The sequence below is a fragment of the Symsagittifera roscoffensis genome, chromosome 6 (assembly GCF_963678635.1).
Source record: "Symsagittifera roscoffensis chromosome 6, txSymRosc1.1, whole genome shotgun sequence".
NCBI lineage: Eukaryota > Metazoa > Xenacoelomorpha > Acoela > Convolutidae > Symsagittifera > Symsagittifera roscoffensis.
This window is the reverse complement of record NC_087067.1, coordinates 32423665-32450337: the sequence shown is the minus strand read 5'-3', so window position 1 is coordinate 32450337 and position 26673 is coordinate 32423665. Positions and strand designations below refer to the sequence as shown.

General features: G+C 38.6%; 16 non-coding genes and 1 pseudogene across 16 annotated transcripts; all 17 read right to left on the bottom strand.

Moving 5' to 3' along the window:
- Positions 1-460: 460 nt before the first annotated feature.
- Positions 461-650, bottom strand: LOC134849779 (U2 spliceosomal RNA). Its single transcript, XR_010163778.1, has one exon. It is a non-coding gene; the product is annotated as a U2 spliceosomal RNA (small nuclear RNA).
- Positions 651-1532: 882 nt separating this feature from the next.
- Positions 1533-1723, bottom strand: LOC134849405 (U2 spliceosomal RNA). The gene has a single exon (XR_010163425.1). It is a non-coding gene; the product is annotated as a U2 spliceosomal RNA (small nuclear RNA).
- Positions 1724-2952: 1229 nt separating this feature from the next.
- On the bottom strand, positions 2953-3142 carry LOC134849742 (U2 spliceosomal RNA). The gene has a single exon (XR_010163750.1). It is a non-coding gene; the product is annotated as a U2 spliceosomal RNA (small nuclear RNA).
- Positions 3143-4035: 893 nt separating this feature from the next.
- Positions 4036-4226, bottom strand: LOC134849425 (U2 spliceosomal RNA). The gene has a single exon (XR_010163444.1). It is a non-coding gene; the product is annotated as a U2 spliceosomal RNA (small nuclear RNA).
- Positions 4227-5470: 1244 nt separating this feature from the next.
- Positions 5471-5661, bottom strand: LOC134849448 (U2 spliceosomal RNA). Its single transcript, XR_010163466.1, has one exon. It is a non-coding gene; the product is annotated as a U2 spliceosomal RNA (small nuclear RNA).
- A 1248-nt stretch (positions 5662-6909) lies between these two features.
- On the bottom strand, positions 6910-7100 carry LOC134849560 (U2 spliceosomal RNA). The gene has a single exon (XR_010163576.1). It is a non-coding gene; the product is annotated as a U2 spliceosomal RNA (small nuclear RNA).
- A 1249-nt stretch (positions 7101-8349) lies between these two features.
- Positions 8350-8539, bottom strand: LOC134849693 (U2 spliceosomal RNA). The gene has a single exon (XR_010163705.1). It is a non-coding gene; the product is annotated as a U2 spliceosomal RNA (small nuclear RNA).
- Positions 8540-9788: 1249 nt separating this feature from the next.
- Positions 9789-9979, bottom strand: LOC134849681 (U2 spliceosomal RNA). Its single transcript, XR_010163694.1, has one exon. It is a non-coding gene; the product is annotated as a U2 spliceosomal RNA (small nuclear RNA).
- A 1249-nt stretch (positions 9980-11228) lies between these two features.
- On the bottom strand, positions 11229-11419 carry LOC134849587 (U2 spliceosomal RNA). The gene has a single exon (XR_010163603.1). It is a non-coding gene; the product is annotated as a U2 spliceosomal RNA (small nuclear RNA).
- A 1249-nt stretch (positions 11420-12668) lies between these two features.
- LOC134849635 (U2 spliceosomal RNA) lies at positions 12669-12859 on the bottom strand. Its single transcript, XR_010163649.1, has one exon. It is a non-coding gene; the product is annotated as a U2 spliceosomal RNA (small nuclear RNA).
- A 2614-nt stretch (positions 12860-15473) lies between these two features.
- Positions 15474-15663, bottom strand: LOC134849718 (U2 spliceosomal RNA). Its single transcript, XR_010163728.1, has one exon. It is a non-coding gene; the product is annotated as a U2 spliceosomal RNA (small nuclear RNA).
- A 1193-nt stretch (positions 15664-16856) lies between these two features.
- Positions 16857-17046, bottom strand: LOC134849717 (U2 spliceosomal RNA). Its single transcript, XR_010163727.1, has one exon. It is a non-coding gene; the product is annotated as a U2 spliceosomal RNA (small nuclear RNA).
- A 1249-nt stretch (positions 17047-18295) lies between these two features.
- LOC134849767 (U2 spliceosomal RNA) lies at positions 18296-18467 on the bottom strand (annotated as a pseudogene).
- Positions 18468-21082: 2615 nt separating this feature from the next.
- LOC134849703 (U2 spliceosomal RNA) lies at positions 21083-21272 on the bottom strand. Its single transcript, XR_010163714.1, has one exon. It is a non-coding gene; the product is annotated as a U2 spliceosomal RNA (small nuclear RNA).
- Positions 21273-22524: 1252 nt separating this feature from the next.
- On the bottom strand, positions 22525-22714 carry LOC134849748 (U2 spliceosomal RNA). Its single transcript, XR_010163755.1, has one exon. It is a non-coding gene; the product is annotated as a U2 spliceosomal RNA (small nuclear RNA).
- Positions 22715-23943: 1229 nt separating this feature from the next.
- On the bottom strand, positions 23944-24134 carry LOC134849723 (U2 spliceosomal RNA). The gene has a single exon (XR_010163733.1). It is a non-coding gene; the product is annotated as a U2 spliceosomal RNA (small nuclear RNA).
- Positions 24135-25383: 1249 nt separating this feature from the next.
- Positions 25384-25573, bottom strand: LOC134849715 (U2 spliceosomal RNA). Its single transcript, XR_010163725.1, has one exon. It is a non-coding gene; the product is annotated as a U2 spliceosomal RNA (small nuclear RNA).
- Between the last annotated feature and the right edge of the window lie 1100 nt (positions 25574-26673).

Below are 26673 nucleotides of genomic sequence, written 5' to 3'. Positions count from 1 at the left end.
GTTAGCTTTTAGGTCGATTTTCTTCCAAAATGGCCGAATTTCAGCTCCCCCCAAAATTTCAACTGATGATTACTCCACGAACACTGAAGCTAAAGAAGTCGTTTTGGGCTCGTTGGAATTTTTCTGAGTCCAAAATTGTGATACGATATTGAAAAAATAAAATTTAGACAGAAAAGAACAAAAATTTTGAAATTTTCGTTTTTTGCACCACGCTCGATTAGGCTTAACTTTTTGGCATCACCGAGCTTTCAAGAACTCATAACTTTGAACTGGTTCGACGAAATTGGTTCATTTTCTCAGTCCCCCAAGATTTGACGATGTTCTTACGATAGAAATAGAAAAATTTGGAAGTCTTAAATTTTTTGGGCAAGTTATGGCCGTTCGCGCAATTCACCAGGCTCAATTAGACTCTTCATACTGACATCTTCACTCTATTAAGGTAATTTGCAGGTTCAGAATTTTCAGGTTGACTGCTCCCGATAGTAGTGTAAGACTGGGACAATCCGTGAGTCAACTGAAGCAAGCTTCGGTGTTAACTCGGGAAGTAAAAATCAGGTTAATATTGGTGCATGCTATGCCCAGCATACCAGATATTAAGCTGACAAGAACAGATACTACACATGAGTTTAGCCAAAAGGCCGAGAAGCGATAGCTAAACCTTTTCCTAATTTTGGTACATGCCTTGAACACAACAATGAAAAAACAGCTCGCATCATAAAAATTTATATTTATCCGACTGGGTTGAGAGCTGGGTTGCTCCCAGACCAACTTATGAAAGGTCAAGGGGGAAAGTTGAAAAGAGGTAGCCATAATGACACTTCGCCCTAAAAAAACTCCCCTGCTGGCTAGTAAATCTATCGTAAGAGTACGGTAGACTACGTTATAACCATCTGCGTTTGTGCCGTTACATACGACATGGGCTTAACGATTTGGACAAAGACAGAATCTGCGGTTCTGCCTTAGGCATTTGAGTAATTCCGCTTCCTTTTATATCCTGACTAGCATATAACTATGTACATTACTTTTAAAACACTCGCCCTCGCGCGAGAGTAGAAATATGCTCTTATACCATGGAAAATTTTGCACGCTCACATTATAATTTATGCAATTCAAACAAAATTTGAAAAATTGACAATTTTCAGAATTTTTTTGGCCGAATGAGTTTTATGGCCAAATCGGCTGGTCAAAACCTACGGAGCGTGTACAGGGTGTCTTAGATGACCATCTATGGCATGATAGCCGCTCACTCAACGTTAGTGGCATATGGTCGTTTTTTGCACCACGCTCGTTTAGGCTTAACTTTTTGGCATCACCGAGCTTTCAAGAACTCATAACTTTGAACTGGTTCGACGAAATTGGTTCATTTTCTCAGTCCCCCAAGATTTGACGATGGTCTTACGATAGAAATAGAAAAATTTGGAAGTCTTAAGTTTTTTGGGCATGTTATGGCCGTTCGCGCAATTCACCAGGCTCAATTAGACTCTTCATACTGACATCTTCACTCTATTAAGGTAATTTGCAGGTTCAGAATTTTCAGGTGGACTGCTCCCGATGGTAGTGTAAGACCGGGACAATCCGTGAGTCAACTGAAGCAAGCTTCGGTGTTAACTCGGAGAGTAAAAATCAGTTTAATATTGGTGCCAGGCTATGCCCAGCATGCCAGATATTAAGCTGACAAGAACAGATACTACACATGATCTTAGCCAAAAGGCCGAGAAGCGATAGCTAAACCTTTTCCTAATTTTGGTACATGCCTTGAACACAACAATGAAAAAACAGCTCGCATCATAAAAATTTATATTTATCCGACTGGGTTGAGAGCTATGTTGCTCCCGGACCAACTTATGAAAGGTCAAGGGGCAAAGTTGAAAAGAGGTAGCCATAATGACACTTCGCCCTAACAAAACTCCCCTGCTGGCTAGTAAATCTATCGTAAGAGTACAGTAGACTACGTTATAACCATCTGCGTTTGTGCCGTTACATACGACATGGGCTTAACGATGTGGACAAAGACAGAATCTGCGGTTCTGCCTTAGGCATTTGAGTAATTCCGCTTCCATTTATATCCTGACTAGCATATAACTATGTACATTACTTTTAAAACACTCGCCCTCGCGCGAGAGTAGAAATATGCTCTTATACCATGTAAAATTTTGCACGCTCACGTTATAATTTATGCAATTCAAACAAAATTTGAAAAATTGACAATTTTCGGAATTTTTTTGGCCCAATGAGTTTTATGGCCAAATCGGCTGGTCAAAACCTACGGAGCGTGTACAGGGTGTCTTAGATGACCATCTATGGTATGATAGCCGCTCACTCAACGTTAGTGGCATATGGTCGAATACCAGCCTAGCCTAATTGTTGTGATAAACTTATTAAATAGGTAAGTTTTCAAATCTATTTGATAAGTTTCTTTGAATGCACTCTGCGACAGCAGAGAGCACCCCATTTTATGAAAAATGCAAGAAAAAAATTGCACTAACTTAAAAGTTAGCTTTTAGGTCGATTTTCTTCCAAAATGGCCGAATTTCAGCTCCCCCCAAAATTTCAACTGATGATTACTCCACGAACACTGAAGCTAAAGAAGTCGTTTTGGGCTCGTTGGAATTTTTCTGAGTCCAAAATTGTGATACGATATTGAAAAAATAAAATTTAGACAGAAAAGAAAAAAAATTTTGAAATTTTCGTTTTTTGCACCACGCTCGATTAGGCTTAACTTTTTGGCATCACCGAGCTTTCAAGAACTCATAACTTTGAACTGGTTCGACGAAATTGGTTCATTTTCTCAGTCCCCCAAGATTTGACGATGTTCTTACGATAGAAATAGAAAAATTTGGAAGTCTTAAGTTTTTTGGGCAAGTTATGGCCGTTCGCGCAATTCACCAGGCTCAATTAGACTCTTCATACTGACATCTTCACTCTATTAAGGTAATTTGCAGGTTCAGAATTTTCAGGTGGACTGCTCCCGATGGTAGTGTAAGTCTGGGACAATCCGTGAGTCAACTGAAGCAAGCTTCGGTGTTAACTCGGGAAGTAAAAATCAGTTTAATATTGGTGCATGCTATGCCCAGCATGCCAGATATTAAGCTGACAAGAACAGATACTACACATGATCTTAGCCAAAAGGCCGAGAAGCGATAGCTAAAACTTTTCCTAATTTTGGTAAATGCCTTGAACACAACAATGAAAAAACAGCTCGCATCATAAAAATTTATATTTATCCGACTGGGTTGAGAGCTGGGTTGCTCCCAGACCAACTTATGAAAGGTCAAGGGGGAAAGTTGAAAAGAGGTAGCCATAATGACACTTCGCCCTAACAAAACTCCCCTGCTGGCTAGTAAATCTATCGTAAGAGTACGGTAGACTACGTTATAACCATCTGCGTTTGTGCCGTTACATACGACATGGGCTTAACGATTTGGACAAAGACAGAATCTGCGGTTCTGCCTTAGGCATTTGAGTAATTCCGCTTCCATTTATATCCTGACTAGCATATAACTATGTACATTACTTTTAAAACACTCGCCCTCGCGCGAGAGTAGAAATATGCTCTTATACCATGTAAAATTTTGCACGCTCACATTATAATTTATGCAATTCAAACAAAGTTTGAAAAATTGACAATTTTCAGAATTTTTTTGGCCCAATGAGTTTTATGGCCAAATCGGCTGGTCAAAACCTACGGAGCGTGTACAGGGTGTCTTAGATGACCATCTATGGCATGATAGCCGCTCACTCAACGTTAGTGGCATATGGTCGTTTTTTGCACCACGCTCGTTTAGGCTTAATTTTTTGGCATCACCGAGCTTTCAAGAACTCATAACTTTGAACTGGTTCGACGAAATTGGTTCATTTTTGGTTCATTTTCTCAGTCCCCCAAGATTTGACGATGGTCTTACGATAGAAATAAAAAAATTTGGAAGTCTTAAGTTTTTTGGGCAAGTTATGGCCGTTCGCGCAATTCACCAGGCTCAATTAGACTCTTCATACTGACATCTTCACTCTATTAAGGTAATTTGCAGGTTCAGAATTTTCAGGTGGACTGCTCCCGATGGTAGTGTAAGACCGGGACAATCCGTGAGTCAACTGAAGCAAGCTTCGGTGTTAACTCGGGAAGTAAAAATCAGTTTAATATTGGTGCCAGGCTATGCCCAGCATGCCAGATATTAAGCTGACAAGAACAGATACTACACATGATCTTAGCCAAAAGGCCGAGAAGCTAAACCTTTTCCTAATTTTGGTACATGCCTTGAACACAACAATGAAAAAACAGCTCGCATCATAAAAATTTATATTTATCCGACTGGGTTGAGAGCTGGGTTGCTCCCGGACCAACTTATGAAAGGTCAAGGGGGAAAGTTGAAAAGAGGTAGCCATAATGACACTTCGCCCTAACAAAACTCCCCTGCTGGCTAGTAAATCTATCGTAAGAGTACAGTAGACTACGTTATAACCATCTGCGTTTGTGCCGTTACATACGACATGGGCTTAACGATGTGGACAAAGACAGAATCTGCGGTTCTGCCTTAGGCATTTGAGTAATTCCGCTTCCATTTATATCCTGACTAGCATATAACTATGTACATTACTTTTAAAACACTCGCCCTCGCGCGAAAGTAGAAATATGCTTTTATACCATGTAAAATTTTGCACGCTCACGTTATAATTTATGCAATTCAAACAAAATTTGAAAAATTGACAATTTTCAGAACTTTTTTGGCCCAATGAGTTTTATGGCCAAGTCGGCTGGTCAAAACCTACGGAGCGTGTACAGGGTGTCTTAGATGACCATCTATGGCATGATAGCCGCTCACTCAACGTTAGTGGCATATGGTCGAATACCAGCCAGGATACTGATAGATGCTTTTAGCCTAATTGTTGTGATAAACTTATTAAATAGGTAAGTTTTCAAATCTATTTGATAAGTTTCTTTGAATGCACTCTGCGACAGCAGAGAGCACCCCATTTTATGAAAAATGCAAGAAAAAATTGCACTAACTTAAAAGTTAGCTTTTAGGTCGATTTTCTTCCAAAATGGCCGAGTTTCAGCTCCCCCCAAAATTTCAACTGATGATTACTCCATGAACACTGAAGCTAAAGAAGTCGTTTTGGGCTCGTTGGAATTGTTCTGAGTCCAAAATTGTGATACGATTTTGAAAAAATAAAATTTAGACAGAAAAGAACAAAAATTTTGTGAAATTTTCGTTTTTTGCACCACGCTCGATTAGGCTTAACTTTTTGGCATCACCGAGCTTTCAAGAACTCATAACTTTGAACTGGTTCGACGAAATTGGTTCATTTTCTCAGTCCCCCAAGATTTGACGATGGTCTTACGATAGAAATAGAAAAATTTGGAAGTCTTAAGTTTTTTGGGCAAGTTATGGCCGTTCGCGCAATTCACCAGGCTCAATTAGACTCTTCATACTGACATCTTCACTCTATTAAGGTAATTTGCAGGTTCAGAATTTTCAGGTGGACTGCTCCCGATGGTAGTGTAAGACCGGGACAATCCGTGAGTCAACTGAAGCATGCTTCGGTGTTAACTCGGGAAGTAAAAATCAGTTTAATATTGGTGCCAGGCTATGCCCAGCATGCCAGATATTAAGCTGACAAGAACAGATACTACACATGATCTTAGCCAAAAGGCCGAGAAGCGATAGCTAAACCTTTTTTTAATTTTGGTACATGCCTTGAACACAACAATGAAAAAACAGCTCGCATCATAAAAATTTATATTTATCCGACTGGGTTGAGAGCTGGGTTGCTCCCGGACCAACTTATGAAAGGTCAAGGGGGAAAGTTGAAAAGAGGTAGCCATAATGACACTTCGCCCTAACAAAACTCCCCTGCTGGCTAGTAAATCTATCGTAAGAGTACAGTAGACTACGTTATAACCATCTGCGTTTGTGCCGTTACATACGACATGGGCTTAACGATGTGGACAAAGACAGAATCTGCGGTTTTGCCTTAGGCATTTGAGTAATTCCGCTTCCATTTATATCCTGACTAGCATATAACTATGTACATTACTTTTAAAACACTCGCCCTCGCGCGAGAGTAGAAATATGCTCTTATACCATGTAAAATTTTGCACGCTCACGTTATAATTTATGCAATTCAAACAAAATTTGAAAAATTGACAATTTTCAGAATTTTTTTGGCCCAATGAGTTTTATGGCCAAGTCGGCTGGTCAAAACCTACGGAGCGTGTACAGGGTGTATTAGATGACCATCTATGGCATGATAGCCGCTCACTCAACGTTAGTGGCATATGGTCGAATACCAGCCAGGATACTGATAGATGCTTTTAGCCTAATTGTTGTGATAAACTTATTAAATAGGTAAGTTTTCAAATCTATTTGATAAGTTTCTTTGAATGCACTCTGCGACAGCAGAGAGCACCCCATTTTATGAAAAATGCAAGAAAAAATTGCACTAACTTAAAAGTTAGCTTTTAGGTCGATTTTCTTCCAAAATGGCCGAGTTTCAGCTCCCCCCAAAATTTCAACTGATGATTACTCCACGAACACTGAAGCTAAAGAAGTCGTTTTGGGCTCGTTGGAATTGTTCTGAGTCCAAAATTGTGATACGATTTTGAAAAAATAAAATTTAGACAGAAAAGAACAAAAATTTTGAAATTTTCGTTTTTTGCACCACGCTCGATTAGGCTTAACTTTTTGGCATCACCGAGCTTTCAAGAACTCATAACTTTGAACTGGTTCGACGAAATTGGTTCATTTTCTCAGTCCCCCAAGATTTGACGATGGTCTTACGATAGAAATAGAAAAATTTGGAAGTCTTAAGTTTTTTGGGCAAGTTATGTCCGTTCGCGCAATTCACTAGGCTCAATTAGACTCTTCATACTGACATCTTCACTCTATTAAGGTAATTTGCAGGTTCAGAATTTTCAGGTGGACTGCTCCCGATGGTAGTGTAAGACCGGGACAATCCGTGAGTCAACTGAAGCAAGCTTCGGTGTTAACTCGGGAAGTAAAAATCAGTTTAATATTGGTGCCGGGCTATGCCCAGCATGCCAGATATTTAGCTGACAAGAACAGATACTACACATGATCTTAGCCAAAAGGCCGAGAAGCGACAACTAAACCTTTTCCTAATTTTGGTACATGCCTTGAACACAACAATGAAAAAACAGCTCGCATCATAAAAATTTATATTTATCCGACTGGGTTGAGAGCTGGGTTGCTCCCGGACCAACTTATGAAAGGTCAAGTGGGAAAGTTGAAAAGAGGTAGCCATAATGACACTTCGCCCTAACAAAACTCCCCTGCTGGCTAGTAAATCTATCGTAAGAGTACAGTAGACTACGTTATAACCATCTGCGTTTGTGCCGTTACATACGACATGGGCTTAACGATGTGGACAAAGACAGAATCTGCGGTTCTGCCTTAGGCATTTGAGTAATTCCGCTTCCATTTATATCTTGACTAGCATATAACTATGTACATTACTTTTAAAACACTCGCCCTCGCGCGAGAGTAGAAATATGCTCTTATACCATGTAAAATTTTGCACGCTCACGTTATAATTTATGCAATTCAAACAAAATTTGAAAAATTGACAATTTTCAGAATATTTTTGGCCCAATGAGTTTTATGGCGAAATCGGCTGGTCAAAACCTACGGAGCGTGTACAGGGTGTCTTAGATGACCATCGATGGCATGATAGCTGCTCACTCAACGTTAGTGGCATATGGTCGAATACCAGCCAGGATACTAATAGATGCGTTTAGCCTAATTGTTGTGATAAACTTATTAAATAGGTAAGTTTTCAAATCTATTTGATAAGTTTGTTTGAATGCACTCTGCGACAGCAGAAAGCACCCCATTTTATGAAAAATGCAAGAAAAAAATTGCACTAACTTAAAAGTTAGCTTTTAGGTCGATTTTCTTCCAAATTGGCCGAATTTCAGCTCCCCCCAAAATTTCAACTGATGATTACTCCACGAACACTGAAGCTAAAGAAGTCGTTTTGTGCTCGTTGGAATTGTTCTGAGTCCAAAATTGTGATACGATATTGAAAAAATAAAATTTAGACAGTAAAGAACAAAAATTTTGAAATTTTCGTTTTTTGCACCACGCTCGATTAGGCTTAACTTTTTGGCATCACCGAGCTTTCAAGAACTCATAACTTTGAACTGGTTCGACGAAATTGGTTCATTTTCTCAGTCCCCCAAGATTTGACGATGGTCTTACGATAGAAATAGAAAAATTTGGAAGTCTTAAGTTTTTTGGGCAAGTTATGTCCGTTCGCGCAATTCACTAGGCTCAATTAGACTCTTCATACTGACATCTTCACTCTATTAAGGTAATTTGCAGGTTCAGAATTTTCAGGTGGACTGCTCCCGATGGTAGTGTAAGACCGGGACAATCCGTGAGTCAACTGAAGCAAGCTTCGGTGTTAACTCGGGAAGTAAAAATCAGTTTAATATTGGTGCCGGCTATGCCCAGCATGCCAGATATTAAGCTGACAAGAACAGATACTACACATGATTTTAGCCAAAAGGCCGAGAAGCGATAGCTAAACCTTTTCCTAATTTTGGTACATGCCTTGAACACAACAATGAAAAAACAGCTCGCATCATAAAAATTTATATTTATCCGACTGGGTTGAGAGCTGGGTTGCTCCCGGACCAACTTATGAAAGGTCAAGGGGGAAAGTTGAAAAGAGGTAGCCATAATGACACTTCGCCCTAACAAAACTCCCCTGCTGGCTAGTAAATCTATCGTAAGAGTACAGTAGACTACGTTATAACCATCTGCGTTTGTGCCGTTACATACGACATGGGCTTAACGATGTGGACAAAGACAGAATCTGCGGTTCTGCCTTAGGCATTTGAGTAATTCCGCTTCCATTTATATCTTGACTAGCATATAACTATGTACATTACTTTTAAAACACTCGCCCTCGCGCGAGAGTAGAAATATGCTCTTATACCATGTAAAATTTTGCACGCTCACGTTATAATTTATGCAATTCAAACAAAATTTGAAAAATTGACAATTTTCAGAATATTTTTGGCCCAATGAGTTTTATGGCGAAATCGGCTGGTCAAAACCTACGGAGCGTGTACAGGGTGTCTTAGATGACCATCTATGGCATGATAGCCGCTCACTCAACGTTAGTGGCATATGGTCGAATACCAGCCAGGATACTGATAGATGCTTTTAGCCTAATTGTTGTGATAAACTTATTAAATAGGTAAGTTTTCAAATCTATTTGATAAGTTTGTTTGAATGCACTTTGCGACAGCAGAAAGCACCCCATTTTATGAAAAATGCAAGAAAAAAATTGCACTAACTTAAAAGTTAGCTTTTAGGTCGATTTTCTTCCAAATTGGCCGAATTTCAGCTCCCCCCAAAATTTCAACTGATGATTACTCCACGAACACTGAAGCTAAAGAAGTCGTTTTGTGCTCGTTGGAATTGTTCTGAGTCCAAAATTGTGATACGATATTGAAAAAATAAAATTTAGACAGAAAAGAACAAAAATTTTGAAATTTTCGTTTTTTGCACCACGCTCGATTAGGCTTAACTTTTTGGCATCACCGAGCTTTCAAGAACTCATAACTTTGAACTGGTTCGACGAAATTGGTTCATTTTCTCAGTCCCCCAAGATTTGACGATGGTCTTACGATAGAAATAGAAAAATTTGGAAGTCTTAAGTTTTTTGGGCAAGTTATGTCCGTTCGCGCAATTCACTAGGCTCAATTAGACTCTTCATACTGACATCTTCACTCTATTAAGGTAATTTGTAGGTTCAGAATTTTCAGGTGGACTGCTCCCGATGGTAGTGTTAGACCGGGACAATCCGTGAGTCAACTGAAGCAAGCTTCGGTGTTAACTCGGGAAGTAAAAATCAGTTTAATATTGGTGCCGGGCTATGCCCAGCATGCCAGATATTAAGCTGACAAGAACATATACTACACATGATCTTAGCCAAAATGCCGAGAAGCGATAACTAAACCTTTTCCTAATTTTGGTACATGCCTTGAACACAACAATGAAAAAACAGCTCGCATCATAAAAATTTATATTTATCCGACTGGGTTGAGAGCTGGGTTGCTCCCGGACCAACTTATGAAAGGTCAAGGGGGAAAGTTGAAAAGAGGTAGCCATAATGACACTTCGCCCTAACAAAACTCCCCTGCTGGCTAGTAAATCTATCGTAAGAGTACAGTAGACTACGTTATAACCATCTGCGTTTGTGCCGTTACATACGACATGGGCTTAACGATGTGGACAAAGACAGAATCTGCGGTTCTGCCTTAGGCATTTGAGTAATTCCGCTTCCATTTATATCTTGACTAGCATATAACTATGTACATTACTTTTAAAACACTCGCCCTCGCGCGAGAGTAGAAATATGCTCTTATACCATGTAAAATTTTGCACGCTCACGTTATAATTTATGCAATTCAAACAAAATTTGAAAAATTGACAACTTTCAGAGTTTTTTTGGCCCAAGGAGTTTTATGGCCAAATCGGCTGGTCAAAACCTACGGAGCGTGTACAGGGTGTCTTAGATGACCATCTATGGCATGATAGCCGCTCACTCAACGTTAGTGGCATATGGTCGAATACCAGCCAGGATACTGATAGATGCTTTTAGCCTAATTGTTGTGATAAACTTATTAAATAGGTAAGTTTTCAAATCTATTTGATAAGTTTGTTTGAATGCACTCTCCGACAGCAGAAAGCACCCCATTTTATGAAAAATGTAAGAAAAAAATTGCACTAACTTAAAAGTTAGCTTTTAGGTCGATTTTCTTCCAAAATGGCCGAATTTCAGCTCCCCCCAAAATTTCAACTGATGATTACTCCACGAACACTGAAGCTAAAGAAGTCGTTTTGTGCTCGTTGGAATTGTTCTGAGTCCAAAATTGTGATACGATATTGAAAAAATAAAATTTAGACAGAAAAGAACAAAAATTTTGAAATTTTCGTTTTTTGCACCACGCTCGATTAGGCTTAACTTTTTGGCATCACCGAGCTTTCAAGAACTCATAACTTTGAACTGGTTCGACGAAATTGGTTTATTTTCTCAGTCCCCCAAGATTTGACGATGGTCTTACGATAGAAACAGAAAAATTTGGAAGTCTTAAGTTTTTTGGGCAAGTTATGGCCGTTCGCGCAATTCACCAGGCTCAATTAGACTCTTCATACTGACATCTTCACTCTATTAAGGTAATTTGCAGGTTCAGAATTTTCAGGTGGACTGCTCCCGATGGTAGTCTAAGACCGGGACAATCCGTGAGTCAACTGAAGCAAGCTTCGGTGTTAACTCGGGAAGTAATAATCAGTTTAATATTGGTGCCAGGCTATGCCCAGCATGCCAGATATTAAGCTGACAAGAACAGATACTACACATGATCTTAGCCAAAAGGCCGAGAAGCGATAGCTAACCCTTTTCCTAATTTTGGTACATGCCTTGAACACAACAATGAAAAAACAGCTCGCATCATAAAAATTTATATTTATCCGACTGGGTTGAGAGCTGGGTTGCTCCCGGACCAACTTATGAAAGGTCAAGGGGGAAAGTTGAAAAGAGGTAGCCATAATGACACTTCGCCCTAACAAAACTCCCCTGCTGGCTAGTAAATCTATCGTAAGAGTACAGTAGACTACGTTATAACCATCTGCGTTTGTGCCGTTACATACGACATGGGCTTAACGATGCGGACAAAGACAGAATCTGCGGTTCTGCCTTAGGCATTTGAGTAATTCCGCTTCCATTTATATCCTGACTAGCATATAACTATGTACATTACTTTTAAAACACTCGCCCTCGCGCGAGAGTAGAAATATGCTCTTATACCATGTAAAATTTTGCACGCTCACGTTATAATTTATGCAATTCAAACAAAATTTGAAAAATTGACAATTTTCAGAATTTTTTTGGCCCAATGAGTTTTATGGCCAAGTCGGCTGGTCAAAACCTACGGAGCGTGTACAGGGTGTCTTAGATGACCATCTATGGCATGATAGCCGCTCACTCAACGTTAGTGGCATATGGTCGAATACCAGCCAGGATACTGATAGATGCTTTTAGCCTAATTGTTGTGATAAACTTATTAAATAGGTAAGTTTTCAAATCTATTTGATAAGTTTCTTTGAATGCACTCTGCGACAGCAGAGAGCACCCCATTTTATGAAAAATGCAAGAAAAAAATTGCACTAACTTAAAAGTTAGCTTTTAGGTCGATTTTCTTCCAAAATGGCCGAATTTCAGCTCCCCCCAAAATTTCAACTGATGATTACTCCACGAACACTGAAGCTAAAGAAGTCGTTTTGGGCTCGTTGGAATTGTTCTGAGTCCAAAATTGTGATACGATGTTGAAAAAATAAAATTTAGACAGAAAAGAACAAAAATTTTGAAATTTTCGGTTTTTGCACCACGCTCGATTAGGCTTAACTTTTTGGCATCACCGAGCTTTCAAGAACTCATAACTTTGAACTGGTTCGACGAAATTGGTTCATTTTCTCAGTCCCCCAAGATTTGACGATGGTCTTACGATAGAAATAGAAAAATTTGGAAGTCTTAAGTTTTTTGGGCAAGTTATGTTCGTTCGCGCAATTCACTAGGCTCAATTAGACTCTTCATACTGACATCTTCACTCTATTAAGGTAATTTGCAGGTTCAGAATTTTCAGGTGGACTGCTCCCGAAGGTAGTGTAAGACTGGGACAATCCGTGAGTCAACTGAAGCAAGCTTCGGTGTTAACTCGGGAAGTAAAAATCAGTTTAATATTGGTGCCGGGCTATGCCCAGCATGCCAGATATTAAGCTGACAAGAACAGATACTACACATGATCTTAGCCAAAAGGCGGAGAAGCGATAACTAAACCTTTTCCTAATTTTGGTACATGCCTTGAACACAACAATGAAAAAACAGCTCGCATCATAAAAATTTATATTTATCCGACTGGGTTGAGAGCTGGGTTGCTCCCGGACCAACTTATGAAAGGTCAAGGGGGAAAATTGAAAAGAGGTAGCCATAATGACACTTCGCCCTAACAAAACTCCCCTGCTGGCTAGTAAATCTATCGTAAGAGTACAGTAGACTACGTTATAACCATCTGCGTTTGTGCCGTTACATACGACATGGGCTTAACGATGTGGACAAAGACAGAATCTGCGGTTCTGCCTTAGGCATTTGAGTAATTCCGCTTCCATTTATATCCTGACTAGCATATAACTATGTACATTACTTTTAAAACACTCACCCTCGCGCAAGAGTAGAAATATGCTCTTATACCATGTAAAATTTTGCACGCTCACGGTATAATTTATGCATTTCAAACAAAATTTGAAAAATTGACAATTTTCAGAATTTTTTTGGCCCAATGAGTTTTATGGCCAAATCGGCTGGTCAAAACCTACGGAGCGTGTACAGGGTGTCTTAGATGACCATCTATGGCATGATAGCCGCTCACTCAACGTTAGTGGCATATGGTCGAATACCAGCCAGGATACTGATAGATGCTTTTAGCCTAATTGTTGTGATCTGGAAGCATCAACTCTGCATAAAGACTAGATATGTTCATCTTCATAGGATCAATTACTTTTCCATTTTGAACTAACTGAAAACTATCTCGAGCAAACTCGAGAAAGAAAATGTTTTTTTTAATTAAGAAATTTTTGAAGGATCTGAAAATCTTAGATTTTTTGAAGTAGATCATTTCTTTGTTGCTACCCAAGGTATTAAGTAGGGATACCATGTCGAACATTTTTGCAGCCGCAATATAAAAATTTAAGTTTTTGAAGCCTGTGCCTCCATTTTTGAATGGAAGGTATAAGATCTGCTTGTTGATTGAATGTTTTCCTCCAAGCCATACACTGTTAATCAATTTCATTTCTAACCTATCAATGAAAGTTTTTGTCAACTCCAAGTGCCTCATCACATATACGAGTCTTGATGTCACAAAAGTCTCAATATTTAGGCTTCGCGCCCGGATATTCATACATTTTAAGCTGAATTTAGCTGAATTATTAATCGTATCTTCCAATATCTTGGTTTTAATTTTCAATGAATCATTCAAGCTTAAGCGTATGCCTAATAATTTAAGGGCTGATACTTTCTTCAACTGTTTAGGCACGAAACCTAAACTCAGAACTTTGGTTTTATCTACATTTATAGCAAGTTTTGATACCAAATTGAACTTATTGATTTCATCAAGTAAATTTCCGATACAAGCGCGTTTAATGAAAACACTAATATCATCGGCGTAGGCCACAATTTTAGTTGGATTTGATAGAATTATTATAGCGTATGGCTTGGAGTAAAGGTTCCAAATTATAAAACGAAGGTTATAGCTAGAAAATTGCGAATTTCTACCCGCATCTTAATCTATCAGACAAATCTTTGATTTTTCAATTCCTAACCAAAATATGGAAACATAAAAAGTTCACCCCTCTAGATAAAAACATTCTCTACTTATTTTTCTTAAACAGTTATCTGGATAAGCCCAGGAAATGGATTAAAAAATTGGTGGACCATCCCCTTTGTTACTCTTGTGAAAGAGAGTTCGAAACCATGCAACATTTGTTTTTCGCTTGTGAAAACTGCTCTACTTTTAAAGAAAAACTTAATTTCAATTCAATAAAAGATCTGCTTGTTGAAGAAAATGTAATAGGCATGAAATACATTGTAGCTAAGCTGATATCATCATGGTGTCAAGATACATCTGAATATCTCAAAAAACTTGCTTCCATTCCATAAAATGATTATCTTCATGGTGTATTATATTACATTTGATGTCGTATTGTTTTTCTGCTAACTGTAACTAAATATGTGTAACTAATTGCTTTCCTTTTTTGTAATTTGTAATTACAATCGTTAATAAATTATTTGAAAGCCTAATTGTTGTGATAATCTTATTAAATAGGTAAGTTTTCAAATCTATTTGATAAGTTTCTTTGAATGCACTCTGCGACAGCAGAGAGCACCCCATTTTATGAAAAATGCAAGAAAAAAATTGCACTAACTTAAAAGTTGATTTTAGGTCGATTTTCTTCCAAAATGGCCGAATTTCAGCTCCCCCCAAAATTTCAACTGATGATTACTCCACAAACACTGAAGCTAAAGAAGTCGTTTTGGGCTCGTTGGAATTGTTCTGAGTCCAAAATTGTGATACGATATTGAAAAAATAAAATTTAGACAGAAAAGAACAAAAATTTTGAAATTTTCGTTTTTTGCACCACGCTCGATTAGGCTTAACTTTTTGGCATCACCGAGCTTTCAAGAACTCATAAATTTGAACTGGTTCGACGAAATTGGTTCATTTTCTCAGTCCCCCAAGATTTGACAATGATCTTACGATAGAAATAGAAAAATTTGGAAGTCTTAAGTTTTTTGGGCAAGTTATGGCCGTTCGCGCAATTCACCAGGCTCAATTAGACTCTTCATACTGACATCTTCACTCTATTAAGGTAATTTGCAGGTTCAGAATTTTCAGGTGGACTGCTCCCGATGGTAGTGTAAGACCGGGACAATCCGTGAGTCAACTAAAGCAAGCTTCGGTGTTAACTCGGGAAGTAAAAATCAGTTTAATATTGGTGCCGGCTATGCCCAGCATGCCAGATATTAAGCTGACAAGAACAGATACTACACATGATTTTAGCCAAAAGGCCGAGAAGCGATAGCTAAACCTTTTCCTAATTTTGGTACATGCCTTGAACACAACAATGAAAAAACAGCTCGCATCATAAAAATTTATATTTATCCGACTGGGTTGAGAGCTGGGTTGCTCCCGGACCAACTTATGAAAGGTCAAGGGGGAAAGTTGAAAAGAGGTAGCCATAATGACACTTCGCCCTAAGAAAACTCCCCTGCTGGCTAGTAAATCTATCGTAAGAGTACAGTAGACTACGTTATAACCATCTGCGTTTGTGCCGTTACATACGACATGGGCTTAACGATGTGGACAAAGACAGAATCTGCGGTTCTGCCTTAGGCATTTGAGTAATTCCGCTTCCATTTTTATCCTGACTAGCATATAACTATGTACATTACTTTTAAAACACTCGCCCTCGCGCGAGAGTAGAAATATGCTCTTATACCATGTAAAATTTTGCACGCTCACGTTATAATTTATGCAATTCAAACAAAATTTGAAAAATTGACAATTTTCAGAATATTTTTGGCCCAATGAGTTTTATGGCGAAATCGGCTCGTCAAAACCTACGGAGCGTGTACAGGGTGTCTTAGATGACCACCTATGGCATGATAGCCGCTCACTCAACGTTAGTGGCATATGGTCGAATACCAGCCAGGATACTGATAGATGCTTTTAGCCTAATTGTTGTGATAAACTTATTAAATAGGTAAGTTTTCAAATCTATTTGATAAGTTTGTTTGAATGCACTCTGCGACAGCAGAAAGCACCCCATTTTATGAAAAATGCAAGAAAAAAATTGCACTAACTTAAAAGTTAGCTTTTAGGTCGATTTTCTTCCAAAATGGCCGAATTTCAGCTCCCCCCAAAATTTCAACTGATGATTACTCCACGAACACTGAAGCTAAAGAAGTCGTTTTGTGCTCGTTGGAATTGTTCTGAGTCCAAAATTGTGATACGATATTGAAAAAATAAAATTCACCGAGCTTTCAAGCATCACCGAGCTTTCAAGAACTCATAAATTTGAACTGGTTCGACGAAATTGGTTCATTTTCTCAGTCCCCCAAGATTTGACAATGATCTTACGATAGAAATAGAAAAATTTGGAAGTCTTAAGTTTTTTGGGCAAGTTATGGCCGTTCGCGCAATTCACCAGGCTCAATTAGACTCTTCATACTGACATCTTCACTCTATTAAGGTAATTTGCAGGTTCAGAATTTTCAGGTGGACTGCTCCCGATGGTAGTGTAAGACCGGGACAATCCGTGAGTCAACTAAAGCAAGCTTCGGTGTTAACTCGGGAAGTAAAAATCAGTTTAATATTGGTGCCGGCTATGCCCAGCATGCCAGATATTAAGCTGACAAGAACAGATACTACACATGATTTTAGCCAAAAGGCCGAGAAGCGATAGCTAAACCTTTTCCTAATTTTGGTACATGCCTTGAACACAACAATGAAAAAACAGCTCGCATCATAAAAATTTATATTTATCCGACTGGGTTGAGAGCTGGGTTGCTCCCGGACCAACTTATGAAAGGTCAAGGGGGAAAGTTGAAAAGAGGTAGCCATAATGACACTTCGCCCTAAGAAAACTCCCCTGCTGGCTAGTAAATCTATCGTAAGAGTACAGTAGACTACGTTATAACCATCTGCGTTTGTGCCGTTACATACGACATGGGCTTAACGATGTGGACAAAGACAGAATCTGCGGTTCTGCCTTAGGCATTTGAGTAATTCCGCTTCCATTTTTATCCTGACTAGCATATAACTATGTACATTACTTTTAAAACACTCGCCCTCGCGCGAGAGTAGAAATATGCTCTTATACCATGTAAAATTTTGCACGCTCACGTTATAATTTATGCAATTCAAACAAAATTTGAAAAATTGACAATTTTCAGAATATTTTTGGCCCAATGAGTTTTATGGCGAAATCGGCTCGTCAAAACCTACGGAGCGTGTACAGGGTGTCTTAGATGACCATCTATGGCATGATAGCCGCTCACTCAACGTTAGTGGCATATGGTCGAATACCAGCCAGGATACTGATAGATGCTTTTAGCCTAATTGTTGTGATAAACTTATTAAATAGGTAAGTTTTCAAATCTATTTGATAAGTTTGTTTGAATGCACTCTGCGACAGCAGAAAGCACCCCATTTTATGAAAAATGCAAGAAAAAAATTGCACTAACTTAAAAGTTAGCTTTTAGGTCGATTTTCTTCCAAAATGGCCGAATTTCAGCTCCCCCCAAAATTTCAACTGATGATTACTCCACGAACACTGAAGCTAAAGAAGTCGTTTTGTGCTCGTTGGAATTGTTCTGAGTCCAAAATTGTGATACGATATTGAAAAAATAAAATTTAGACAGAAAAGAACAAAAATTTTGAAATTTTCGTTTTTTGCACCACGCTCGATTAGGCTTAACTTTTTGGCATCACCGAGCTTTCAAGAACTCATAACTTTGAACTGGTTCGACGAAATTGGTTCATTTTCTCAGTCCCCCAAGATTTGACAATGGTCTTACGATAGAAACAGAAAAATTTGGAAGTCTTAAGTTTTTTGGGCAAGTTATGGCCGTTCGCGCAATTCACCAGGCTCAATTAGACTCTTCATACTGACATCTTCACTCTATTAAGGTAATTTGCAGGTTCAGAATTTTCAGGTGGACTGCTCCCGATGGTAGTCTAAGACCGGGACAATCCGTGAGTCAACTGAAGCAAGCTTCGGTGTTAACTCGGGAAGTAATAATCAGTTTAATATTGGTGCCAGATATTAAGCTGACAAGAACAGATACTACACATGATCTTAGCCAAAAGGCCGAGAAGCGATAGCTAACCCTTTTCCTAATTTTGGTACATGCCTTGAACACAACAATGAAAAAACAGCTCGCATCATAAAAATTTATATTTATCCGACTGGGTTGAGAGCTGGGTTGCTCCCGGACCAACTTATGAAAGGTCAAGGGGGAAAGTTGAAAAGAGGTAGCCATAATGACACTTCGCCCTAACAAAACTCCCCCGCTGGCTAGTAAATCTATCGTAAGAGTACAGTAGACTACGATATAACCATCTGCGTTTGTGCCGTTACATACGACATGGGCTTAACGATGTGGACAAAGACAGAATCTGCGGTTCTGCCTTAGGCATTTGAGTAATTCCGCTTCCATTTATATCCTGACTAGCATATAACTATGTACATTACTTTTAAAACACTCGCCCTCGCGCAAGAGTAGAAATATGCTCTTATACCATGTAAAATTTTGCACGCTCACGGTATAATTTATGCATTTCAAACAAAATTTGAAAAATTGACAATTTTCAGAATTTTTTTGGCCCAATGAGTTTTATGGCCAAATCGGCTGGTCAAAACCTACGGAGCGTGTACAGGGTGTCTTAGATGACCATCTATGGCCTGATAGCCGCTCACTCAACGTTAGTGGCATATGGTCGAATACCAGCCAGGATACTGATAGATGCTTTTAGCCTAATTGTTGTGATCTGGAAGCATCAACTCTGCATAAAGACTAGATATGTTCATCTTCATAGGATCAATTACTTTTCCATTTTGAACTAACTGAAAACTATCTCGAGCAAACTCGAGAATGAAAATGTTTTTTTTAATTAAGAAATTTTTGAAGGATCTGAAAATCTTAGATTTTTTGAAGTAGATCATTTCTTTGTTGCTACCCAAGGTATTAAGTAGGGATACCATGTCGAACATTTTTGCAGCCGCAATATAAAAATTTAAATTTTTGAAGCCTGTGCCTCCATTTTTGAATGGAAGGTATAAGATCTGCTTGTTGATTGAATGTTTTCCTCCAAGCCATACACTGTTAATCAATTTCATTTCTAACCTATCAATGAAAGTTTTTGTCAACTCCAAGTGCCTCATCACATATACGAGTCTTGATGTCACAAAAGTCTCAATATTTAGGCTTCGCGCCCGGATAGTCATACATTTTAAGCTGAATTTAGCTGAATTATTAATCGTATCTTCCAATATCTTGGTTTTAATTTTCAATGAATCATTCAAGCTTAAGCGTATGCCTAATAATTTAAGGGCTGATACTTTCTTCAACTGTTTAGGCACGAAACCTAAACTCAGAACTTTGGTTTTATCTACATTTATAGCAAGTTTTGATACCAAATTGAACTTATTGATTTCATCAAGTAAATTTCCGATACAAGCGCGTTTAATGAAAACACTAATATCATCGGCGTAGGCCACAATTTTAGTTGGATTTGATAGAATTATTATAGCGTATGGCTTGGAGTAAAGGTTCCAAATTATAAAACGAAGATTATAGCTAGAAAAATTGCGAATTTCTACCCGGATCTTAATCTATCAGACAAATCTTTGATTTTTCAATTCCTAACCAAAATATGGAAACATAAAAAGTTCACCCCTCTAGATAAAAACATTCTCTACTTATTTTTCTTAAACAGTTATCTGGATAAGCCCAGGAAATGGATTAAAAAATTGGTGGACCATCCCCTTTGTTACTCTTGTGAAAGAGAGTTCGAAACCATGCAACATTTGTTTTTCGCTTGTGAAAACTGCTCTACTTTTAAAGAAAAACTTAATTTCAATTCAATAAAAGATCTGCTTGTTGAAGAAAATGTAATAGGCATGAAATACATTGTAGCTAAGCTGATATCATCATGGTGTCAAGATACATCTGAATATCTCAAAAAACTTGCTTCCATTCCATAAAATGATTATCTTCATGGTGTATTATATTACATTTGATGTCGTATTGTTTTTCTGCTAACTGTAACTAAATATGTGTAACTAATTGCTTTCCTTTTTTGTAATTTGTAATTACAATCGTTAATAAATTATTTGAAAGCCTAATTGTTGTGATAATCTTATTAAATAGGTAAGTTTTCAAATCTATTTGATAAGTTTCTTTGAATGCACTCTGCGACAGCAGAGAGCACCCCATTTTATGAAAAATGCAAGAAAAAAATTGCACTAACTTAAAAGTTGATTTTAGGTCGATTTTCTTCCAAAATGGCCGAATTTCAGCTCCCCCCAAAATTTCAACTGATGATTACTCCACAAACACTGAAGCTAAAGAAGTCGTTTTGGGCTCGTTGGAATTGTTCTGAGTCCAAAATTGTGATACGATATTGAAAAAATAAAATTTAGACAGAAAAGAACAAAAAGTTTGAAATTTTCGTTTTTTGCACCACGCTCGATTAGGCTTAACTTTTTGGCATCACCGAGCTTTCAAGAACTCATAACTTTGAACTGGTTCGACGAAATTGGTTCATTTTCTCAGTCCCCCAAGATTTGACGATGATCTTACGATAGAAATAGAAAAATTTGGAAGTCTTAAGTTTTTTGGGCAAGTTATGGCCGTTCGCGCAATTCACCAGGCTCAATTAGACTCTTCATACTGACATCTTCACTCTATTAAGGTAATTTGCAGGTTCAGAATTTTCAGGTGGACTGCTCCCGATGGTAGTGAAAGACCGGGACAATCCGTGAGTCAACTGAAGCAAGCTTCGGTGTTAACTCGGGAAGTAAAAATCAGTTTAATATTGGTGCCGGCTATGCCCAGCATGCCAGATATTAAGCTGACAAGAACAGATACTACACATGATTTTAGCCAAAAGGCCGAGAAGCGATAGCTAAACCTTTTCCTAATTTTGGTACATGCCTTGAACACAACAATGAAAAAACAGCTCGCATCATAAAAATTTATATTTATCCGACTGGGTTGAGAGCTGGGTTGCTCCCGGACCAACTTATGAAAGATCAAGGGGGAAAGTTGAAAAGAGGTAGCCATAATGACACTTCGCCCTAAGAAAACTCCCCTGCTGGCTAGTAAATCCATCGTAAGAGTACAGTAGACTACGTTATAACCATCTGCGTTTGTGCCGTTACATACGACATGGGCTTAACGATGTGGACAAAGACAGAATCTGCGGTTCTGCCTTAGGCATTTGAGTAATTCCGCTTCCATTTTTATCCTGACTAGCATATAACTATGTACATTACTTTTAAAACACTCGCCCTCGCGCGAGAGTAGAAATATGCTCTTATACCATGTAAAATTTTGCACGCTCACGTTATAATTTATGCAATTCAAACAAAATTTGAAAAATTGACAATTTTCAGAATTTTTTGGCCCAATGAGTTTTATGGCCAAATCGGCTGGTCAAAACCTACGGAGCGTGTACAGGGTGTCTTAGATGACCATCTATGGCATGATAGCTGCTCACTCAACGTTAGTGGCATATGGTCGAATACCAGCCAGGATACTGATAGATGCTTTTAGCCTAATTGTTGTGATAAACTTATTAAATAGGTAAGTTTTCAAATCTATTTGATAAGTTTGTTTGAATGCACTCTGCGACAGCAGAGAGCACCCCATTTTATGAAAAATGCAAGAAAAAAATTGCACTAACGTAAAAGTTAGCTTTTAGGTCGATTTTCTTTCAAAATGGCCGAATTTCAGCTCCCCCCAAAATTTCAACTGATGATTACTCCACGAACACTGAAGCTAAAGAAGTCGTTTTGGGCTCGTTGGAATTTTTCTGAGTCCAAAAATGTGATACGATATTGAAAAAATAAAATTTAGACAGAAAAGAACAAAAATTTTGAAATTTTCGTTTTTTTTTTGCACCACGCTCGATTAGGCTTAACTTTTTGGCATCACCGAGCTTTCAAGAACTCATAACTTTGAACTGGTTCGACGAAATTGGTTCATTTTCTCAGTCCCCCAAGATTTGACGATGGTCTTACGATAGAAATAAAAAAATTTGGAAGTCTTAAGTTTTTTGGGCAAGTTATGGCCGTTCGCGCAATTCACCAGGCTCAATTAGACTCTTCATACTGACATCTTCACTCTATTAAGGTAATTTGCAGGTTCAGAATTTTCAGGTGGACTGCTACCGATGGTAGTGTAAGACCGGGACAATCCGTGAGTCAACTGAAGCAAGCTTCGGTGTTAACTCGGGAAGTAAATATCAGTTTAATATTGGTGCCGGCTATGCCCAGCATGCCAGATATTTAGCTGACAAGAACAGATACTACACATGATCTTAGCCAAAAGGCCGAGAAGCGATAGCTAAACCTTTTCCTAATTTTGGTACATGCCTTGAACACAACAATGAAAAAACAGCTCGCATCATAAAAATTTATATTTATCCGACTGGGTTGAGAGCTGGGTTGCTCCCGGACCAACTTATGAAAGGTCAAGGGGGAAAGTTGAAAAGAGGTAGCCATAATGACACTTCGCCCTAACAAAACTCCCCTGCTGGCTAGTAAATCTATCGTAAGAGTACAGTAGACTACGTTATAACTATCTGCGTTTGTGCCGTTACATACGACATGGGCTTAACGATGTGGACAAAGACAGAATCTGCGGTTCTGCCTTAGGCATTTGAGTAATTCCGCTTCCATTTATATCCTGACTAGCATATAACTATGTACATTACTTTTAAAACACTCGCCCTCGCGCGAGAGTAGAAATATGCTCTTATACCATGTAAAATTTTGCACGCTCACGTTATAATTTATGCAATTCAAACAAAATTTGAAAAATTGACAATTTTCAGAATTTTTTTGGCCCAATGAGTTTTATGGCCAAATCGGCTGGTCAAAACCTACGGAGCGTGTACAGGGTGTCTTAGATGACCATCTATGGTATGATAGCCGCTCACTCAACGTTAGTGGCATATGGTCGAATACCAGCCTAGCCTAATTGTTGTGATAAACTTATTAAATAGGTAAGTTTTCAAATCTATTTAATAAGTTTGTTTGAATGCACTCTGCGACAGCAGAGAGCACCCCATTTTATGGAAAATGCAAGAAAAAAATTGCACTAACTTAAAAGTTAGCTTTTAGGTCAATTTTCTTCCAAAATGGCCGAATTTCAGCTCCCCCCAAAATTTCAACTGATGATTACCCCACGGACACTGAAGCTAAAGAAGTCGTTTTGGGCTCGTTGGAATTGTTCTGAGTCCAAAATTGTGATACGATATTGAAAAAATAAAATTTAGACAGAAAAGAACAAAAATTTTGAAATTTTCGTTTTTTGCACCACGCTCGATTAGGCTTAACTTTTTGGCATCACCGAGCTTTCAAGAACTCATAACTTTGAACTGGTTAGACGAAATTGGTTCATTTTCTCAGTCCCCCAAGATTTGACGATGGTCTTACGATAGAAATAGAAAAATTTGGAAGTCTTAAGTTTTTTGGGCAAGTTTTTGCCGTTCGCGCAATTCACCAGGCTCAATTAGACTCTTCATACTGACATCTTCACTCTGTTAAGGTAATTTGCAGGTTCAGAATTTTCAGGTGGACTGCTCCCGATGGCAGTGTAAGACCGGGACAATCCGTGAGTCAACTGAAGCAAGCTTCGGTGTTAACCTGGTATGTAAAAATCAGTTTAATATTGGTGCCAGGCTATGCGCAGCATGCCAGAAATTAAGCTGACAAGAACAGATACTACACATGATCTTAGCCAAAAGGCCGAGAAGCGATAGCTAAACCTTTTCCTAATTTTGGTACATGCCTTGAACACAACAATGAAAAAACAGCTCGCATCATAGAAATTTATATTTATCCGACTGGGTTGAGAGCTGGATTGCTCCCGGACCAACTTATGAAAGGTCAAGGGGGAAAGTTGAAAAGAGGTAGCCATAATGACACTTCGCCCTAACAAAACTCCCCTGCTGGCTAGTAAATCTATCGTAAGAGTACAGTAGACTACGTTATAACCATCTGCGTTTGTGCCGTTACATACGACATGGGCTTAACGATGTGGACAAAGACAGAATCTGCGGTTCTGCCTTAGGCATTTGAGTAATTCCGCTTCCATTTATATCCTGACTAGCATATAACTATGTACATTACTTTTAAAACACTCGCCCTCGCGCGAGAGAAGAAATATGCTCTTATACCATGTAAAATTTTGCACGCTCACGTTATAATTTATGCAATTCAAACAAAATTTGAAAAATTGACAATTTTCAGAATATTTTTGGCCCAATGAGTTTTATGGCGAAATCGGCTGGTCAAAACCTACGGAGCGTGTACAGGGTGTCTTAGATGACCATCTATGGCATGATAGCCGCTCACTCAACGTTAGTGGCATATGGTCGAATACCAGCCAGGATACTGATAGATGCTTTTAGCCTAATTGTTGTGATAAACTTATTAAATAGGTAAGTTTTCAAATCTATTTGATAAGTTTCTTTGAATGCACTCTGCGACAGCAGAGAGCACCCTATTTTATGAAAAATGCAAGAAAAAAATTGCACTAACTTAAAAGTTAGCTTTTAGGTCAATTTTCTTCCAAAATGGCCGAATTTCAGCTCCCCCCAAAATTTCAACTGATGATTACTCCACGAACACTGAAGCTAAAGAAGTCGTTTTGGGCTCGTTGGAATTGTTCTGGGTCCAAAATTGTGATACGATATTGAAAAAATAAAATTTAGACAGAAAAGAACAAAAATTTTGAAATTTTCGTTTTTTGCACCACGCTCGACTAGGCTTAACTTTTTGGCATCACCGAGCTTTCAAGAACTCATAACTTTGAACTGGTTAGACGAAATTGGTTCATTTTCTCAGTCCGCCAAGATTTGACGATGGTCTTACGATAGAAATAGAAAAATTTGGAAGTCTTAAGTTTTTTGGGCAAGTTATGGCCGTTCGCGCAATTCACCAGGCTCAATTAGACTCTTCATACTGACATCTTCACTCTATTAAGGTAATTTGCAGGTTCAGAATTTTCAGGTGGACTGCTCCCGATGGTAGTGTAAGAACGGGACAATCCGTGAGTCAACTGAAGCAATCTTCGGTGTTAACTCGGGAAGTAAAAATCAGTTTAATATTGGTGCCGGCTATGCCCAGCATGCCAGATATTAAGCTGACAAGAACAGATACTACACATGATCTTAGCCAAAAGGCCGAGAAGCGATAGCTAAACCTTTTCCTAATTTTGGTACATGCCTTGAACACAACAATGAAAAAACAGCTCGCATCATAGAAATTTATATTTATCCGACTGGGTTGAGAGCTGGGTTGCTCCCGGACCAACTTATGAAAGGTCAAGGGGGAAAGTTGAAAAGAGGTAGCCATAATGACACTTCGCCCTAACAAAACTCCCCTGCTGGCTAGTAAATCTATCGTAAGAGTACAGTAGACTACGTTATAACCATCTGCGTTTGTGCCGTTACATACGACATGGGCTTAACGATGTGGACAAAGACAGAATCTGCGGTTCTGCCTTAGGCATTTGAGTAATTCCGCTTCCATTTATATCCTGACTAGCATATAACTATGTACATTACTTTTAAAACACTCGCCCTCGCGCGAGAGAAGAAATATGCTCTTATACCATGTAAAATTTTGCACGCTCACGTTATAATTTATGCAATTCAAACAAAATTTGAAAAATTGACAATTTTCAGAATATTTTTGGCCCAATGAGTTTTATGGCGAAATCGGCTGGTCAAAACCTACGGAGCGTGTACAGGGTGTCTTAGATGACCATCTATGGCATGATAATCGCTCACTCAACGTTAGTGGCATATGGTCGAATACCAGCCAGGATACTGATAGATGCTTTTAGCCTCTTGTGATAATTTGGCACGTGATTATATCAAAATTACCTTTTCTTTTGTTACCGAGATTAACCTGAAAATAAATTTGCATTGTTTTCCACGCATTACATACTTTTGGACATGGCTGATAGCCAGTCGCCTTCTTTCTCTGAAGTTCTCGCTGAGGGCATTGCAAGACCTCATATTAAAGTCACTTCATTCTTAAAAATGACCATCATTCCTCCCTTTACAAAAGAACATTTCAAGTCTAATGCTAGTTTCGAAGCTGCCTCAAAAAAAAACATTGTTGACATCTTGTCCTCCTTTAAACCCCATCATCGAGATCAAATTACCATCTCCAAAGCTTTCTCTACTGTCAAAGAAAAAAGATTACATTCTTTAATCGTTATCGCGCCAACTGAGGCGGAGGACGAGCTGACCATCATGAAGACAGAAGGACTGCAGCTCCTTGACAA